The sequence below is a fragment of the Bos grunniens genome, chromosome 27, assembly GCF_055505025.1.
Source record: "Bos grunniens cultivar Pamir isolate PY7600 chromosome 27, Bosgru_T2T1.0, whole genome shotgun sequence".
Taxonomy (NCBI): Eukaryota; Metazoa; Chordata; class Mammalia; order Artiodactyla; family Bovidae; genus Bos; species Bos grunniens.
The window spans coordinates 31,422,828-31,441,965 of NC_141191.1; positions in this window are offsets into that span (position 1 = coordinate 31,422,828).

Here is a 19,138-nt window from a genome sequence, read left to right on the forward strand (position 1 = left end):
ATCTACTTTGTGTCTGTTGGTGGGATGTGTGTGTGTGTGTGTGTGTATGTGAGACAAGTGCTATTAGGGACATGAAACATGAAAAATAGAGAGAGCAACTGAGGACATGAAGAAGAGGGTTGTTTTTTTTTTAGATGGGGTATTCAAAGCAAGCTCACATCAAATGTGAGCCAAATCCTGCATTGTTAGAAAAAGTTATAGGAAGGACAAGGCACAGGTTCTAGAAGCAGAGGAAGCAGGAATTCTCTTAGAATATACAAGCAAAAGTTTTCTTCAATATTCAGGCCAGCGTTGCTGAAGTATGGGAAATGGGAAGAAGAGGTCAAAATGATTCCGAGCGTGTAGGGAAATAATTGCAATGGGAGCTCACTGTGGAGGTTTAACTAGGAGATTGATCTAATCTGATACAAATGAAAAGTTCAAGTCTAAGAACTAAAGGCTTATTTGTTTACCTATTTATTTATTTTTGTCTGTGCATGTAACATGTGAGATCTTAGTTACCTTACCAGCAGCTGAACTGCCAGGGAAGCCCCATAAAAGCTAAAGGTTTACAGTCCCGATTTTACCACTGTTTTAAATTGAGGATCAGCGATAATGATGAAGAAGGTAGCACAATAATTTTGTGTCTTTTCTCCCATTTCCCTCTGGTGAGCCCATGGTTTGGCTGAATATTTTTGTTATGGCAAGAATCAAGCCTGCATGGAGCCTCTCTAGCCTGGTGGTTTGCCTGCATATGTCAATGAAGTCTGATGCCAGTTGGCGATAGAAATCAACACACTGTATTAGTTCAATCACTGAAGCATCTGACTAAGGGTGGTGGACATCAAGTGAATTTGATGAATTGTGGAGTAATTCACTAACTGGCAGCTGGGACTAGAATGGAGCCCCAGACAGACTGAAAAGGTGACAGCCTTGCAAGCAGCAGTCCCTGGAATAACAGCTCATGAACTTTGCCTGCAGCCTCTGTTGGCTGGCAATACCATGTGCTTTCAGCCATGCTGGCAGGGACCATGTGGCCATCTGTCCTACAGTATCGGGTTTCTGTGCTGTCATTCAGTGAAAACTGCTCACAGACCAAGCAGAAGGGAGAAATCTTTAGCATTCCCCACCTCTTCATCTAAAGAAGGAATGATTTCTGGGTGGTCTGTGGACAGAATACAAGGTATCATCCTTCTGAGATTGCCTGGAAGTGGCAATCTGGGAAGTTAATGCAAATTGTAAGTTCAGAATGGCTGATTTGTAGTGGTTTGTAATAACCATCTCTGTGGTTATTCTGCAACTCATTAGGCTGCCGATGATGTCTATTGGAGGATATTTGCCTATTCATCTGATCTGCAATGTGATTCTTCCTTTCAGTGTTCTGTAGTACTAGGACACTGAGAAATACTCTGTTTCTCTCTATGTGTATGATTAAAAGTCTAAATCTATAGGACTAGTCTTTCCTGGTTAATCTCTGGGTATGATTCTGGAATTTCTTGTAGTTGTCTTATTACTGAAAGGCTATAAATATATATTTTATCCAGTACTCTTTCTTGTAAGACAGGTAGAAGAGAGGCATAATCACCAACCCCCTTTCTGCAGGTTTAGAACCTGATAGCTAGAAGTTTGCTAACAGAGTTGCACAGAAAGGAATTAGTAAGTCATTAACAGGAAAATCAACTTTAACCTAGACAGCATATTAAGAAGCAGAGACATCACTTTGCCAACAAATGTCCACAGAGTCAAAGCTACGGTTTTTCCAATAATCATGTACGGATGTAAGAGTTGGACCATAAAGAAGACTGGGTGCCAAAGAATTGATGTTTTCAAACTGTGGTGCTGGAGAAGACTCTTGAGAGTCCCTTGGACAGCAAGGAGATCCAACCAGTCAATGCTAAAGGAAATCAACCCTGAGTATTCATTGGAAGGTCTGATGCTGAAGCTGAAGCTCCAATACTTTGACCACCTAATATGAAGCGCTAACTCATTGGCTCTGATGCTGGGAAAGATTAAGGGCAGGAGGAGAAAGGGGGTGACAGAGGATGAGATGGTTGGATGGCATCATCGACCCAATGGACATGAGTTTGAGCAAACTCTAGGAGGATGTGAAAGACAGGGAAGCCTGGCATGCTGCCATCCATGGGGTCACAAAAAGTCAGACACGACTTAGCGACTAAACAACAACAACCATATATTCAAATGTAGTAGATGAGGACTTGAACTTTCCCCCTCAGAGAGCATATATTCTTCTTGGAGAGATGTGATACATAATTAAATTTGCTAAAATTTTAACTGAAAATGCAATATTAGAGCGGTAGTCTAACAGGAGGATGGACTATTTGCACAAGGAGAATACCATATTAAAAATCTAGACTTTACCCTATGTGTGTTGTGGAACTATTGACTGGTAGGAAAATAGTTATATTTGTCTTTTAAAAAGATCAATCTGGCAGCAGTGTTTAAATACACACATGCATATTCATATATACATATCCATATACTGAAAGCAGAAACCAAACTACTTGATTATTCAATGAACAAAGAAAAACCAAGCCTAGTTCCTGGGGCTCAGGATTCTCAGTCAGTTTGTTTTCTACCTTTGTATATTCTTCACCTATTTGATATACACTGCTGTTGCTGCTAAGTCACTTCAGTTGTATCCGACTCTGTGTGACCCCATAGATGGCAGCCCACCAGGCTCTGCTGTCCCTGGGATTCTCCAGGCAAGAACACTGGAGTGGGTTGCCATCGCCTTCTCCAGTGCGTGAAAGTGAAAAATGAAAGTGAAGTCACCCAGTCATGTCCGACTCTTAGCAACCCCATGGACTTCAGCCTACCAGGCTCCTCCATCCATGGGATTTTCCAGGCAGGAACACTGGAGTGGGGTGCCAGATTCAAACTATGTGTGTTGGTATTAAGTGAGAAATGACTCTTAGAAACAGCTAGGATACAGTTAATGGTACTAGGTTAGTTGAGTGGCCATTTGGAAAAATAAAATGCAATTGGATCTCAACTTCTGCCTCAGATGGTGAAAAATCCACTTGCAATGCAGGAAACCCCGATTTGATCCCTGAGTCAGGAAGATCCCCTGGAGAAAGAAATGGCTACCCACTCCAGTATTCTTGCCTGGGAAATCCCATGGACAGAGGAGCCTGGTGGGCTACAGTTCATGGGATCACAAAGAGCTGGACATAACAAAGTAACTAGCATTTTCACTTTTCACTTTTACAACTTATACCAAAAAATTACAAATGGATCATAGATTTAATGTGAAAACCTGAATCTTAACTTTTAGAAGATACATGGTAGAATTACATATATGTAATCATATATGTGAACATTTATACCTGAAAAATAAAACACCAATCTGTAAGAAAAATGACTGATAAACTCAGTTAGATCATCATCCTCACCATCACCATCATCTATGTGCGTAACCCACAATAAGCAAAAGTCAAAAGGTGTGACAAATCAAGAAAACATACTTGCAAGGACTAATTTTTCTAATATTGACTTTCAAATAATAAACTCCAATAACTCAATGAAAAAAAATAAGCAAAAGGCAATTCACAGAAAAAATATAAATGGCTCAAATACATGAAAAGATGTCCAATCTCACTCATAATATGAAAAATACAAATCAGAAGTTTACTGTGATACCAATTTCACCACCAGTTTGGCATATATGTTACTATTGACAAGCTATTGGGGAAGCAGGCCCTTTCAGACACTCTGGAGAGGAATGTAGATTGTCATGGCACCCCACTCCAGTACTCTTGCCTGGAAAATCTCATGGATGGAGAAGCTTGGTGGGCTGCAGTCCATGGGGTCGCAAAGAGTTGGACATGACTGAACGACTTCACTTTCACTTTTCACTTTCATGCATTGGAGAAGGAAATGGCAACCCACTCCAGAGTTCTTGCCTGGAGAATCCCAGGGACGGGGGAGCCTGGTGGGGTGCCGTCTATGGGGTCGCACAGAGTCGGACACGACTGAAGTGACTTAGCATACCATACATAGCATAGTCTCCAGCGGGGGAGCAGTGTGATGAAGGCTATCAAAATAGCAAATGCAAAATAACTAAGTAACTTTTGAGCCAATAAGTCTACCTCTAAGAATGTATATCTGAAGATATACTTTGCATTCATGAAACTATGTATGCCTAACTTTATACAAGACAATATTTTTGAAATAGCAAAATATTATAAACAACATCCATCAGTGGTGCATTATGAAATTACAAAGCAGTCGGGCTATGGAATAACATGCAACAGTATCAAGAAACAAGAAGAATTTCTTTATGTCTTGTTATAGAACTTAGTAACAATGAAAAAAATCAAGGAGCAAGCAGGTACATCTATATTCTATACTTACATAATATGGGGAAAAGATTAGATGTATGTGTGCATGTATATTCAGAGAATTAATTTCTTATATATGCATGAAATATCTTTGAAACAAAAGAAAGTGATAAAGTTTGTTGACCTGAAGGAGAGAGACTAGTTGTCTGAAGTTGAGGACTGGAGAGAGAATTTTCACTATGTGTTCTTTCTTTTCTCATTTTCTATCGTGTAAATGCATAATGTATGGAAACTTAATATTAAAGAGTAAAACAGTTAACCATCAGAAGATAAAGATAAGTTCACGATAAGTGAATATAGACCAGCCTAAATTACTCAGGTATTTTTTCTCCATCTAGTTTCTTATTTAACCTTTATCTCTTTGTTATCATTCCTTTTCACAAATAAGGAAATTGAATTGTAGAGATAAGTAATTGTTCCAAAATCACAGAACTAAGGATTGAAACTTAGCTATCACTAATTTGGCCCTGCTTGCATTTTAATGACCAATTCTTTGCTTTTCTCAATAAAGATTTTCTTTTTTTCTTTTTCACAGTGGACATTGCATCTATCTGGCACAGAGCATTTCCAGAGTCATTTCATTTTATAATTTAGGAAGTTTAGGGATAAGTTTGAGTCCAAAAAAAGTCTGCAGCCCACGGAAAAGAAACAAAATCTGAATGCAATTTGCATCTCCCAATTTAGACTTCAGTTAGCCACTCAGCAGTAGATGCAACTGGCAACTCCACCTTATAGCAACTTGAAAAATGTAATAAATCATTCATCTTTGTTTGAGAGGTCACTTTATTACAGGAAGCGTGGGGTGATGAGCAGCAGTGAAATACTCAGAAGCGCACCAGGAGACCTGCTTTGGTCTGTACACCCTGTGGGCGTTATGTTTATTCAGTTCTATTTTACTTTCAAGGAGAAAATTGTGCCCTGTAATTACGTGTCTCTTACTTGTCAGTTCCTGAGAGATCCTCTGACACGTAGGGTGCCAATTATATTGACAGATTCTGTTCCTTGAATTCCACGGTGGCCTGGCTTATCCATGCCCTCTCCCACCTGCTAAGGGCAGATCATTAGAGGAGGTAGAGAGACATCACCAGGAATGGTACGCAGCCAGCAAGATGGAGGGGCCAAGTTTTCTTTTAATCATAACCCTCCCTCTGACAGAGCAAGTGCCAAGGATGAGACTCATGTAAAACAAGAAGTCTCAGAAGCACAAGGTGTAAGAACACAGAGAAAGAGTTCATGTTGGTCTCATTGAAATGAGATTGGCTATGAAGCAAGTCTCCAATTCATGGCTTGGTTTTGTTGTTATTCGATTAAAAAAAAAACAGGGCATCTATTCTGGTAGGGTTAATTAAAGTCTGGGTTGAAGCATGAAGATGCCATTTGGCAGTAGTTCTGTGACTTGGGAGCTGAAGTTTCTGATTCAGGTCTTGTCCTTCATAATTAGAGGGACTCATGATATTAACTTGGCTAGACGACTGTGCCCAAATTTAAAGATCTGTAAGAGATTATTTTCTTCTTTCAATAAGCACATATTACCTTTAAAGTGACTATCTGGTGTTACTTTGCATGTTGCGTGTGTGCTCAGTCACTCAGTCGTGTCCAACTCTTTAGGACTCCATGGACTGCAAGCCACCAGGCTCCTCTGCCCATGGAATTTTCCAGGGAAGAATACTGAAGTGCATTGCCATTTGTTCCTCCAGGGAATGTTCCTCACCCAGGGATTGAACCTGTGTCTCCTGCATTGACAGGCAGATTCTTTACCACTGAGCCACCTGGGAAGCCCAGTTTATGTTACTGGGTGTTAAATTAGTGCAGTCTCTTCAGAGGGCTGTAAGGATGTTTCAAATATATCATTATAATGTTAATATATATTCAGTCAACAATTCCACATCGTCATTTTTCTTAAGGAAGTATTTGGAAAAATATGCAAAGATGTACAGAAAGGATGTTCGCTGTGTTATTTATAGTAGATAAAAACTGTGAGGCTCCTTTAAGTATACAAAAATGATACAAAAATGTAAACATGCAAACATTGAAATGAAAATATCAATCTATATTTACCAATTTAAGAAAATGTTCATATGTTATGTGAGAGAAACAATGTTCAAAACCATATTTGTGGTATGATTCTGATTTTTATGTACATGATACATATAATACATATATAATGTTAAAATACATGACAAAATGTGCCCAGAAGTTCTCTTTGTATAATAGGCCCACTAATATCTTTCTTTTCTTGGAATTTTTGATTGTTCACAGTTTTTAGTTTTTCTACTATAAACTGGAACTGGTAAGATGAAAAAAAAATTCTGCTAGGGGATCACTCAAACACTCTATCTGAATTTTAAATCAAAGTGACAATAAAAAATAGATGGTATTATATGCTCTAACTAAATAAAACTAGTGTACTTATTATACACTGAATGAACATCGTTCATATTAATACATGGCAGAAAGACTGCCTAAGGTAAGACCCACTAGAAACTTTAAATTGCATTATTTTTCCCTTGCTAATATGTTATCCTTGAATTGCATTTTATCTTTTATTTATGTGAAACCTTACTTATCTTCAATTTATATTCAACTATTTTCTTATTTTCTCTTTGGGAATTAATGACATTGACAACTGTGAGTAATATTAATGGTTAATTTTAAATTGATGTTTTTATCCAAAGAGAGATGATCACTGATACATAAGACTTATGAAGACAGTAAGCAGTTTCTTATTCTGTATTCTTCAGTTTCTCTCCATAGCCCCTACTACAGAATTATTCATCAAATAAATTGAGATGACATTAGTACCTCCAACTACACATATTTCATTCATTTCCTCACAGATATTTATAGAACCGATGACAATGAATAAGGTAGTGAGCTTGGGGCAATAGGGTATATAAAGTTCATTATTTCAAAGAGCTTTTCTTCAGGTGGGTGATATTTACATATCATGTGAATCCGTGTAATATGTAAGTAGAAGTATGTATGAACACAGTCTATGACACTTCAGAAGAGGGAAGAATTGCTTCTGTTTTCAGACACCTAATCAGGCTCCATCAAATCTGTCTGGACATTGAAGGCTTTGAGGTATTTCTCCAAATGGAAATCAGAAGGAGGTCCATTGGGTCTGTCACAAGCTGCAGAGTAGAAGTGGGAGATGGAAAACTTGTTTGGAGGGTGACTTCCAGTTTGGATTGCCAATAGAATGAGTTGTAAGTAAGTAATCAGTGGAGAGGAGGATTTGGATCAGAATATGGAGAATTTGAATTCTAAACAAAGAAGCCTACGCTGTGTTCAATAGGCCTTCAATAAGTTGATTAGTCTGCAGCATTTGAAAAGGTGCTGATATGATTAATGTGTGCCATAAGAGAATCAATCTGGCAGTACCTCATAGGATGACTGGAGGAAGAAGACATTTATTTTTACATGTCTCAATTAATCATCAGAAATTTGTCAATAGCAAATGATTCATTCCTGTCCATGTTTATAATGCTCATTATTATATTTTTTCCACCAAGTTCATTTTTATTCAGAGTTGCACTGATAAGAGACATGTGCTTGCCTGAGGAAGAGAAAGCAAGGAAGATAATGGACTTAAACTTCAGTAAGACTCTTTATTTTTGTTCCAAGTAGATTTCTCATCATTCTAGCCCAAAGAAGGCATTCCTATACTGGCTGAGCACTTATTTTCTGGAATCAGAATATTTAGTTCTGAAGCCTATCACTTACCAGATATGTGACTTGGAAAACTTACCTGTACTTTCTGTTCCTCAATTTACTTATTATTGTTTAGAAATAATTATTGAATTATTCAATAATAATTATTGAAGAGTTTCAGTTCAGTTCACTTCCGTCACTCAGTCATGTCCGACTCTTGCGACCCCATGAACCGCAGCACGCCAGGCCTCCCTGTCCATCACCAACTCCCAGAATCTACTCAAACTCAAGTCCATCGAGTCCGTGATGCCATCCAGCCATCTCATCCTCTGTTGCCCCCTTCTCCTCCTGCCCCCAATCCCTCCCAGCATCAGGGTCTTTTCCAATGAGTCAACTCTTCGCATGAGGTGGCCAAAGTATTGGAGTTTCAGCTTTAGCATCAGTCCTTTCAGTGAACACCAGGGCTGATCTCCTTCAGAATGGACTGGTTGGATCTCCTTGCAGTCCAAGGGACTCTCAAGAGTCTTCTCCAACACCACAGTTCAAAAGCATCAATTCTTCGGCACTCAGCTTTCTTCACAGTCTGACTCTCACATCCATACATGACCACTGGAAAAACCATAGCCTTGACTAGATGGACCTTTGTTGGCAAAGTAATGTCTCTGCTTTTGAATATGCTATCTAGGTTGGTCATACTTTCCTTCCAAGGAGTAAGCGTCTTTTAATTTCATGGCTGCAGTCACCATTTGCAGTGATTTTGGAGCCCCCAAAAATGAAGTCTGACACTGTTTCCACTGTTTCCCCATCTATTTCCTATGAAGTGATGGGACCGGATGCCATGATCTTCGTTTTCTGCATGTTGAGCTTTAAGCCAACTTTTTCACTCTCCTCTTTCACTTTCATCAAGAGGCTTTTTAGTTCCTCTTCACTTTCTGCCTTGAGGGTGGTGTCATCTGCATATCTGAGGTTATTGATATTTCTTCCAGCAACCTTGATTCCAGCTTGTGCTTCTTCCAGCCCAGCGTCATCTCACACGCTAGTAAAGTAATACTCAAAATTCTCCAAGCCAGGCTTCAGCAATACATGAACCATGAACTTCCAGATGTTCATGCTGGTTTTAGAAAAGGCAGAGGAACCAGAGATCAAATTGCCAACATCCGCTGGATCATCAAAAAAGCAAGAGAGTTCCAGAGAAACATCTATTTCTGCTTTATTGACTATGCCAAAGCCTTTGACTGTATGGATCACAATAAACTGTGGAAAATTCTGAAAGAGATGGGCATACTGGACCACCTGACCTGCCTCTTGAGAAATCTGTATGCAGGTCAGGAAGCAACAATTAGAACTGGTCATGGAACAACAGACTGGTTCCAAATAGGAAGAGTTTCTGTGATGATCAAATGAAAATAGGAATAAAATGCTCAGAACAGTGATTGCCTCACGCATGTGTGCACGCTAAGTTGCTGCAGTCATGTCTGACTCTTTGAGATCCCATGGACTGTAGCCCACCAGGCTCCTCTGTCCATGTAATTTCCCAGGCAAGAGTACTGGAGTGAGTTACCATGCTCTCCTCCAGGGGATTTTCCCCATTCAGGGATTGAACCTGTGTCTCCTGCATTGCAGGCAGATTCTCTATTGCTGAGCCACCGGGGACCCTGGATTGTCTCATAGTAAGCCTTTAAGTACTGTTGAAGATATTTTAACCTCCTTTGTGAAAAACAAACAAAAAAGCAAAAAACAAACAAACAAACAAAACCACCCAAGACGTTATATGGCTTCTGGATTTGAATTGGTTGTAGTTTCCAATTCTGCAAGGAGAAAACCAGACCCAGTGGTTGGTTGGTTTGTCTGCTTATGGGTTTTGGTTTAGCAAGAGGTGCCACATAATTTATAGAGAAGATGGTAAATTAATACAAGGCTAGGGAATTCATTTCACAGCTTTAGTGAGAAAATTTAATTCTTATAAAACATATTTTATGTTCTAAGTGAACAAACACACTTTCCAATAACAAACACAATTTCTAATACCAAAAATAGTTTACCAATTTAAATGGTCAAATTATTTTAGTTATAGAAGCCTTACTTTAGGAAATAGAGGAAAAGAATTTCATAACTGAGCTTAGAAAGTTGGTATGGTTTAATTCTGTAAGACTTCAATCTCCCTTTTTTTTGTTCATATGGCAGTGGTCATTGCCATGGACTCTGAAATACAAATAGCAGATAATTATCATCCTTCCCTTGATTTCATGGTTAGGAGGACACTTTGGATGGCATAATTCTTATTATTGAGACTTTCATTTCTTTACCTAAAGTTACTCAAAGACATTCAAGTCCATGATTTCTTATTTTTTATCCCATTTAGAAAATGTGGACCCTACACTGCAAAGTCATTCAGTGTATGTCCAGATTTGAAATTCCATGAATATAGACGTGTGGATTCAGTATTCCTGGGTGGGTATGTGCTTGCTGGATTATTGCACTCCTGAGGTGACATGGTAAGTGGTTTGATTTCATCTTGTGTGGCCATGTGATTTCATGATTGCAAGTGATTTTGAAGATCATTTATCCCATGAGTATCTAATGAGAGTCCATGAAAGGTCAGACACTATGCAAAGCACAGGATTAAACAAAGCATACAAGGCTCCTGGTCTCACGGAGCTTGCATTCTACTGCAGGAGACTGATGATATATGACATAAATAAATAAACAAGACTATTAAGATTGTGCTAAGTTCTGAGTAAAATGAACCATGGCAACAAGTAGCTGTGGAGACTGTTAGATCAAATTGTTGGAGAATTCTTACTGACTGAGATGATGACATTTGGGTTGTATCTGATCTTAGACACCTCTTTCCAGATCCTTTGTCAAAGAGCCTGTGGTATTCAGTAAAGACGGTGGGGTTCTTTCTAGTAAACTTTGCATTTTAGAAGAGTTTCAGAGTTATAGAAAAATCGAGAAAATAGTACAGAGTTTCCATATGCATCATACCAGTTTCTCCTATGGGTAACATCTTATAGTAGTATGGTGGATTTGTCATAACTAATGAGCCAATTTTGACACACTGTTGTTAACTAAAGGCCATACTTTATTCCTTAGTTTTTACCTTATGGCCTTTATTTCTCTTCTAGGATTCCATTCAGGAATCTACAGGATTCAGGAAACTACACTACATTTTTTTGTCCTATCTCCTTAGAGGTCCCTAGGCTTGAATGTTTCTCAGATTCTTGTTTGTTTGTTTTTGATAACCCTGACAATTTTGTGGAGTATTGGTCACGTATTTGGCCCTCAAATTAATATTTGTCTGATGATTTTTCTCACAATTGGATTGGACTTAGATGTGTCTAAGAGCAGACCACAGAGGTAAACTCATTCTCATTATATCATATCAAGGATATATACAAGTATCATGAGATATCAATGAATTATCACTGTGGATATAACATTGATCACCTGATTGAGTTTGTAATTGTCAGTTTTACTCACTGGAAAATTGCTCTCCCCTGCTCCTGTTTTTAGTACCTGTTTTTAGTGTGTTATTTGGAAGAAAGTCACACTTAAGGAATGGGGATTTATGTTTCAAGGGTGGAGCATGTAAGCAAACTATTTGGAATTCTGCATGGGAAACATGTATTCTACATCACTTATTTATTCATTCAATTGTTTATACTGGTGTGAACTCACAGGTACATAATTTATATTGTGACTTATAATGCAGTTTTACCTTATTTATTTTGTTACTCAAATTTTTTTCAGCTTTGGGCGTTGAGGAATCTTTCAGTTAGTTCTTTGAATCCTTTTGATATATTGCCATCATTGTAGTTTTCTTTTTTTGAGCACTTCCTTACTTTCTGGCACTGTAAGAAGTTCCGGGTTCATCTTGTAAGTTTTGTGGTACAGTCTTAAAATGAACCTTTTCTCTGAGGAGACCTTGTTCCTTTTTACTGGAGAACTAAATTAGAAACCAAAATCTGCATGCTTATTGCTGCTGGGGTGTTGTTGCTTCTAGTTCCCAAGCTGAGAGTGCAAGGAAATATACGTATGTGTGTGCTCAGTCGTTTCAGTCATGGCTGACTCTTTAAGACCCTGTGGACTGTAGCCCACCAAGATCCTCCAGGAAAAAATACTGGAGTGGGTTGCCATGCCCTCCTCTAGGGGATCTTCCATATTCAGGGATTGAGCCTGAGACTTCTGTGTCTCCTGCATTGTAGGCAGATTCTTTACCCACTGAGCCACTTGGGAAGGCCATGAGTGTATAATAACACATAAATAAATATACAAAATTTATAAATATTTCTATATGAAGCTAACTCTATGTATATTAACCTAAACATGAGTTCATACTGATGTCACTAACTCCAATCCATTATCACGTTATTTCCTCAAGCTTCATCCCCTTGCTGATCTGAAAACTCCAACAATTAGAAACCTGCATCCCTGCATCCACCATCCATTGAGTTAATTGTTCAGTTTCAGTAAACACACACAGTTATTCCTGCATCCTTAACCTGTGTCCCCATGGGAAACAGATTCATAAATGAGAATATGATGCTAATATAAAATTTTTTTCTTATTACTATAAATCTGTTTCTTTACAGTAGTTTGCTGTTCTGGTTTTGTTTTCTTGGTCAGGGAATTTTTCTTTCAATTTTTTTTAATGTGGATTATTTTAAAAGCATTTATTGAATATTGCCTCTGTTTTGTTTTGTTTTGGCCCCGAGGAATGCAGACACTTAGCTCCCTGACTAGGGGTTGAACCCATACCCCTTGCATTGGGAGGCAAAATCTTAACCACTGGAATGCCAGGGAAGTTTCCCTTTTTCTAATTTTAGATGGCAAATTTTATTTACAACTTTATGCTGCTTAGATAGATAGCAAGAAAATGAAGGAGGGTTCTTTGTCATCCAATCTATTTAATAAATGTGTGGATAGAAAACAGACCGTAAGTATTTTGTAGATGTGAAACAGAACATGAGAAAGGGTATGAATAAGCTGTTCTTTTTATGAAAGAAGTGAGGGGAGAAGGCAGAGGAGTCTAGAACCAAGAATATAGAAAGCTTAGTTGATAAGAACAGTGGAGATAGAAGATAAGCCATTAGCTGGCAATAGAGGAGCATTTGGGGCTTCCCTGGTGGCTAAGATGGTAAAGAGTCTGCCTGCAATGCAAGAGACCGGGGTTCGGTCCTGGGTTGGGAAGATCCCTTGGACAAGGAAATGGCAAACCACTCCAGTGTTCTTGCTTGGAAAGTCCAATGGATGGAGGAGCAGCCTGGTGGGTTACAGTTCAAGGGGTCAGAAAGCATCAGACATGACTGAGTGACTAACACTCACTTTTTCAGAGGAGGATTTTGGAAGAAAGGGAAATGAAACAGTTTCCTTACATAGCGTGAGTATATACAGATACACTCCAATATTTTCTTCTAAATATTTTGCACTTCATAATTAATGCTTCATTTTACATATATTTGTGGTATTATAAAAATAATCCTGCTTTTTCACGTGGTTAACCAAGTATCTGAGTACATGTTATGAAGAGTCCATCTTTTCCTTGTTGATCTGTGTTGCTTCCCCGTTCATTCATGCACTTCTTTCTTTATTTGTTTGGGTCTCGATTCTGAATTCTTCCTTCCATTGGTCTATTTCTACATCTTTATGTGATTCTGCTTTGTCTTAAAAATTACAGCTTTATGATAATTTATTATCTCATTAGATACATTTTTCTGGCTTGTTTTTTCCCCAAAATTTTCAGGATAATTATGTCACGATTATTCTTGCTCATAGTTGGTCAACTTCCATGAAAAACCCTATTGTGGTTGTGAACGGCATTGAATTTATAGACTAACCTAAATAATATTGAGTCAATGCATTTAGAAGCTAAGTCCATTTGGGTTGCTACAATAAAAGTACCATAGACTAGGTGGGCTCATAAACAACAAAAATTTATTTCTCACAGTTCTGGTGGTTGGGAAGTTCAAGATCAAGGAGCCAGGAGATTTGGGATCTGGTGAGAGATTTCTGATTTTCAAAAACAGCCATCTTCTTGCTGTATCCTCACAAGGGTGAGGGGAATCTCTGGACTGTCTTTTAGTTCAGTTCAGTCGGCCTGCTGCTGCTGCTGTTAAGTCGCTTCAGTCGTGTCCAACTCTGTGCGACCCCACAAGAACACTGGAGTGGGTTGCCATTTCCTTCTCCAATGCATGAAAGTGAAAAGTGAAAGTGAAGTCGTGCAGTCGGGTCCAACTCTTTGTGACCCCATGGACTGCAGCCTACCAGGCTCCTCCATCCATGGGATTTTCCAGGCAATAGTACTGGAGTGGGGGTTCGGTCGGTCAGTCGTGTCCAACTCTTCATGACCCCATGAATCACAGCACACCAGGCCTCCCTGTCCGTCACCAGCTCCCGGAGTTTACCCAAACTCATGTGCATCGAGTCCGTGATGCCATCCAGCCATCTCATCCTCTGTCGTCCCCTTCTCCTGCTGCACCCAATCCCTCCCAGCATCAGGGTCTTTTCCAATGAGTCAACTCTTCACATGAGGTGGCCAAAGTATTAGAGTTTCAGCTTCAGCATCAGTCCTTCCAATGAACACCAGGACTGATCTCCTTTAGGATGGACTGGTTGGATCTCCTTGCAGTCCAAGGGACTCTCAAGAGTCTTCTCCAACACCACAATTCAAAAGCATCAATTCTTCCGTTCTCAGCTTTCTTCACAGTCCAACTCTCACATCCACACATGACCACTGGAAATTGGCAAAGTAATGTTTCTGATTTTTAATATGCTATCTAGGTTGGTTATAACTTTTCTTCCAAGGAGTAAGGGTCTTTTAATTTCATGGCTGCAATCACCATCCACAGTGATTTTAGAGCTCCCCAAAATAAAGTCTGACACTGTTTCCCCTGTTTCCCCATCTATTTCCTATGAAGTGATGGGACCAGATGCTATAATCTTAGTTTTCTGAAGTTGAGCTTTAAACCAACTTTTTCACTCTCCTTTTTCACTTTCCTCAAGAGGCTTTTTAGTTCCTCTTCACTTTCTGCCATAAGGGTGGTGTCATCTGCATATCTGAGGTTATTGATATTTCTCCCGGCAATCTTGATTCCAGCTTGTGCTTCTTCCAGCCCAGTGTTTCTCATGATGTACTCTGCATATAAGTTAAATATGCAGGATGACAATATATAGCCTTGACGTACTCCTTTTCCTATTTGGAACCAGTCTGTTGTTCCATGTCCAGTTCTAACTGTTCCTTCCTGATCTGCATACAGGTTTCTCAAGAGGCAGGTCAGGTGGTCTGGTATTCCATCTCTTTCAGAATTTTCCACAGTTTATTGTGATCCACACAGTCAAAGGTTTTGGCATAGTAATAGTAAATAAAGCAGAAATAGATGTTTTTCTGGAAATTTTTTGCTTTTTTGATGATCCAAGGGATGTTCGCATTTTGATCTCTGGTTCCTCTGCCTTTTCTAAAATCAGCTTGAACATCTGGGACTGTCTTTTAAGAGGGTGGTAATCTCATTCATGAGGGCTCCACCCTCATGGCCTGATCTTGTCCCCAAAGCTTCATCTCTAATGCTATCACTTCAGGGATTAGGTTTCAACACATGAATCTGGGGAGGAGCACATTTAGTTGACCGCATTCTTCTCTTGATCCTCTCACATTTATGTCCTTTTTGTGTAAAATGCATGTATTCCATTACAATAGTCTGAAAAGTATTAACCCATTCCAGTGTTAATGTCATTTCTAGGCCCAAAGTCTCATCTAAATATCATCTAAATTAGATATGAATGAGAATCAAGATACAATTCATCCTGAGACAAATTGCTTTCTAGCTGTAGCTCTGTGAAACTGAACAAATTTTTTGCTTTCAAAATGCAATACTGGAACAGGCATAGGATAAACGTTTCCATTCCAAAAGGGAGAAATATGAAAGAAGAAAGGACAGGTCCTGAGCAAGTCCAAAACCCAACAGGGCAAACATCATTAAATCCTAGGGCTCCAGGATAACCCTTAGCCTAATGCTCTGCCTTTCAGCCCCCCTGGCATAAGGGAGTTCACCTTTTTGATGCCCTTGAGCAGAAGTCCTGCTTTCTGATACACTGGGGCGAGGATCTTGCCTCTGGATCCAATGGGGCTCCCATCTTGCCTTTGCAGCTTGGCAGGCATAGGTTGGAGCCCTGAGGCTCTGTGCCTACAGCTTTGTGCAGCCCTGTCCCCGCCACTCTGGGTACTTTCTGCCTGGGTCCCTTTCTGCCTCTGGATGTTGGTCTTGTTTGAAATCTAGGTGGAGGTATCCATGGCCCCAGTGCCTAGGCACCTGGTGGAGGCAATGCACAGGGAAGCCACCAAAGTTTGCTGCCTGTGTTCCCTGCAGAGTGACTACTAAGGTTTGTGCAGGACTGAGTTCTGCCAGAGCCCTATCTGGGGCAGCTGAGAAGCCTGGCAATGGAGTGCAGGGAGCGCAGCTCAGCCCATGATGGGAGATGGTGCTGGGCAGTGGCTCCAAGGTCCTGCGGGCACCAGGGCCCCTGCTGTGAAACTGCTCTAGTCTCAGGTCTTGCTCTCTGGGACTGTGATGGGAGGGGCAGTCTGGATGGTCTCTGAACTGCCTTACAGGTCATCCTTTCATTGTCTTGGAGAAGAGCTCCTGCATTCGGTTGAGATGGCTGATCACCTGACTAATCACCTGATCATTTCACCTCTTGGCTACACTCTTAATATTCTTTCCTGAGCAAGCTTTCTTATTCTTTCTCATATTAATAGGCTGAGAATCTTCCATTTAAGTTATGCTTTCCCTTTTAATTAACAATTCTGTTTTTAAATCATTTTTTTTTCACATTTTACTATAAGCAGCCAGTAGCCAAGCCACACCTTAAACACTTTGCTTAGAAACATGTGTGCATGCACACATTCAGTCGTGTCCAACTCTTTGTGACCCCATGGACTGTAGCCCACCCAGCTCCTCTGTCCATGGAATTTTCTAGGCAAGAATATTGGAGTAGGTTGCCATTTCTTCCTGCAGGGGATCTTCCCCACCCAGGAATCAAACCCATTCTTCTTGTGCTTACGGCATTGGCAGGTGGATTCTTTACTACTGCATCACCTGGGAAGCTCTGCTTAGAATTAGTTTCAGTTTAATGTAAAGTTTCATTACTAGCAAGTTCTACCTTCCAGAAACACTAGAACATAAACATAATTCAGCCAAGTTCTTTGCCATGTTGTACCAAGGATGACTTTCTTCCATTGTCCAAAATATGTTTCTCATTTCTATCTGTGATCTCACCAGAACGGTCTTTACCAACAATTTTCTTACCAGCATTCTGTTCAAGATCCCTTAAGTGAAGTCACTCAGTCGTTTCTGACTCTTTGCAACCCCATGGACTTCTCAGTCCATGGGAATTTCCAGGCAAGAGTACTGGAGTGGGGTGCCATTTCCTTCTCCAGGGGATCTTCCCGACCCAGGGTTTGAACCTGGGTGTCCCACAATGTAGGCAGATGCTTTACCCTCTGAGCCACCAGGGAAGCCCAAGATCCCTTAGGTATTCTCTAAGAAGACTGAGTTTCTCTAAAGGTTTCTCTTTTCTTTCTGAGCTCTCATGAGGATCACTCTTAACAGTTCATTGTAATGTAGACCGATTTTTTTTTTAGCATAAACCTCAGAACTCCTCCAGCCTCTATGCATTACCCAGTTTCAAGGCTGCTCCCTCATTTTTTAGGTATTTTTTTCAATAGTAGCCCACCCCCAGGACCAATTTCTGTCTTAGTCCATTTGGGCTGCTATAATATAAATACTATAGACTGGGTGACTTATGAACAAAAGAATTTTTTTCTCACACTTCTGGAGGTGTAGAAGTTCAAGATCAAAGAGCCAGCAGATTTGGTGTCTGGTGAGAGCCCCTAACTGGTTTTTACAGACCACTATCTTCATGCTGCATCCTCACATGGTGGAAGGGGAGAGGGAACTCTCTGGGATCTCTTAGAAGGGCATTAATCCTGCTCATGAGATCTCTACCCTCATAACTTAATCACCTCCCCAAAATCTTCCATCCAAATTCCATCACACTGGAGATTAGGTTACAATATATGAATCTGGGGAGGAAACATTCAGTCTATAGCAGTTACATATAGAATTCTTTGTGTTCACTCAGTATGATGTCACCCAGTAATTTTACTCCTGGGCATACACCCATAGAAAACCATAATTCAGAAAGACACAATGCACCCCAGTGTTCATAGCAGCACTGTTTACAATAGCCAAGACACGTGGAAGCAACCTAGATGTCCATCAACAGATGAATGGATAAAGGATATGTGGTAGATACATGTAATGGAATATTACTGAGCCATAAAAAGGAACAAAACTGGGTCATTTGTAGAGATGTAGATGGACCTAAAGACAGTCCCACAGAGTAAAGTAAGTCGGAAAGAGAAAAACAAGAATCTAGAAAAATGGTATAGATGACCTTATTTGCCAAGCAGAAATAGAGACACAGACATAGAGAACAAATGTATGGGCACCAAGCAGGGGAAAATGGGGTGTAGGATTGATATATGCACACTATTAATACTATATATAAAATAGGTAACTAGTGAGAACCTACTGTATAGCACAGGGAACTCTACCCAATGCTCTGTGTGGTGACCTAAATTGGAAGGAAATCCAAGAAAGAGGAGATTTATGTATACATACAGTTGATTCACTTTGCTGCACAGCAGAAAGCAACACAACACTGTAAAGCAACTGTAGTGCAATAGGAAAAACATTATCAAAGAGGAGGAAACCAAGGCATTATATTGCTGCACTGGCGTTATATTGGAAAGATCATTTTAAAAGATCATTGGCAAATACCAAGAATTATGACTGGGGCAATGTTTTTCTGGAATTCTCTTGCTTTTTCTATGATTCAACAGAGGTTGGCAATTTGATCTCTGGTTCCTCTGCCTTTTCTAAATCCAGCTTGAACATCTGGAAGTTCTCGGTTCACATACTGTTGAAGCCTGGCTTGGAGAATTTTGATCATTGCTTCGCTAGCATGTGAGATGAGTGCAATTGTGCGGTAGTTTGAACATTTTTTCCTTTATGTCTTTATTCCTCAAATAGTTATTTTAAAAGATGTATAGCACATATTTTCCAGCTTTTAGCATTGCTTTA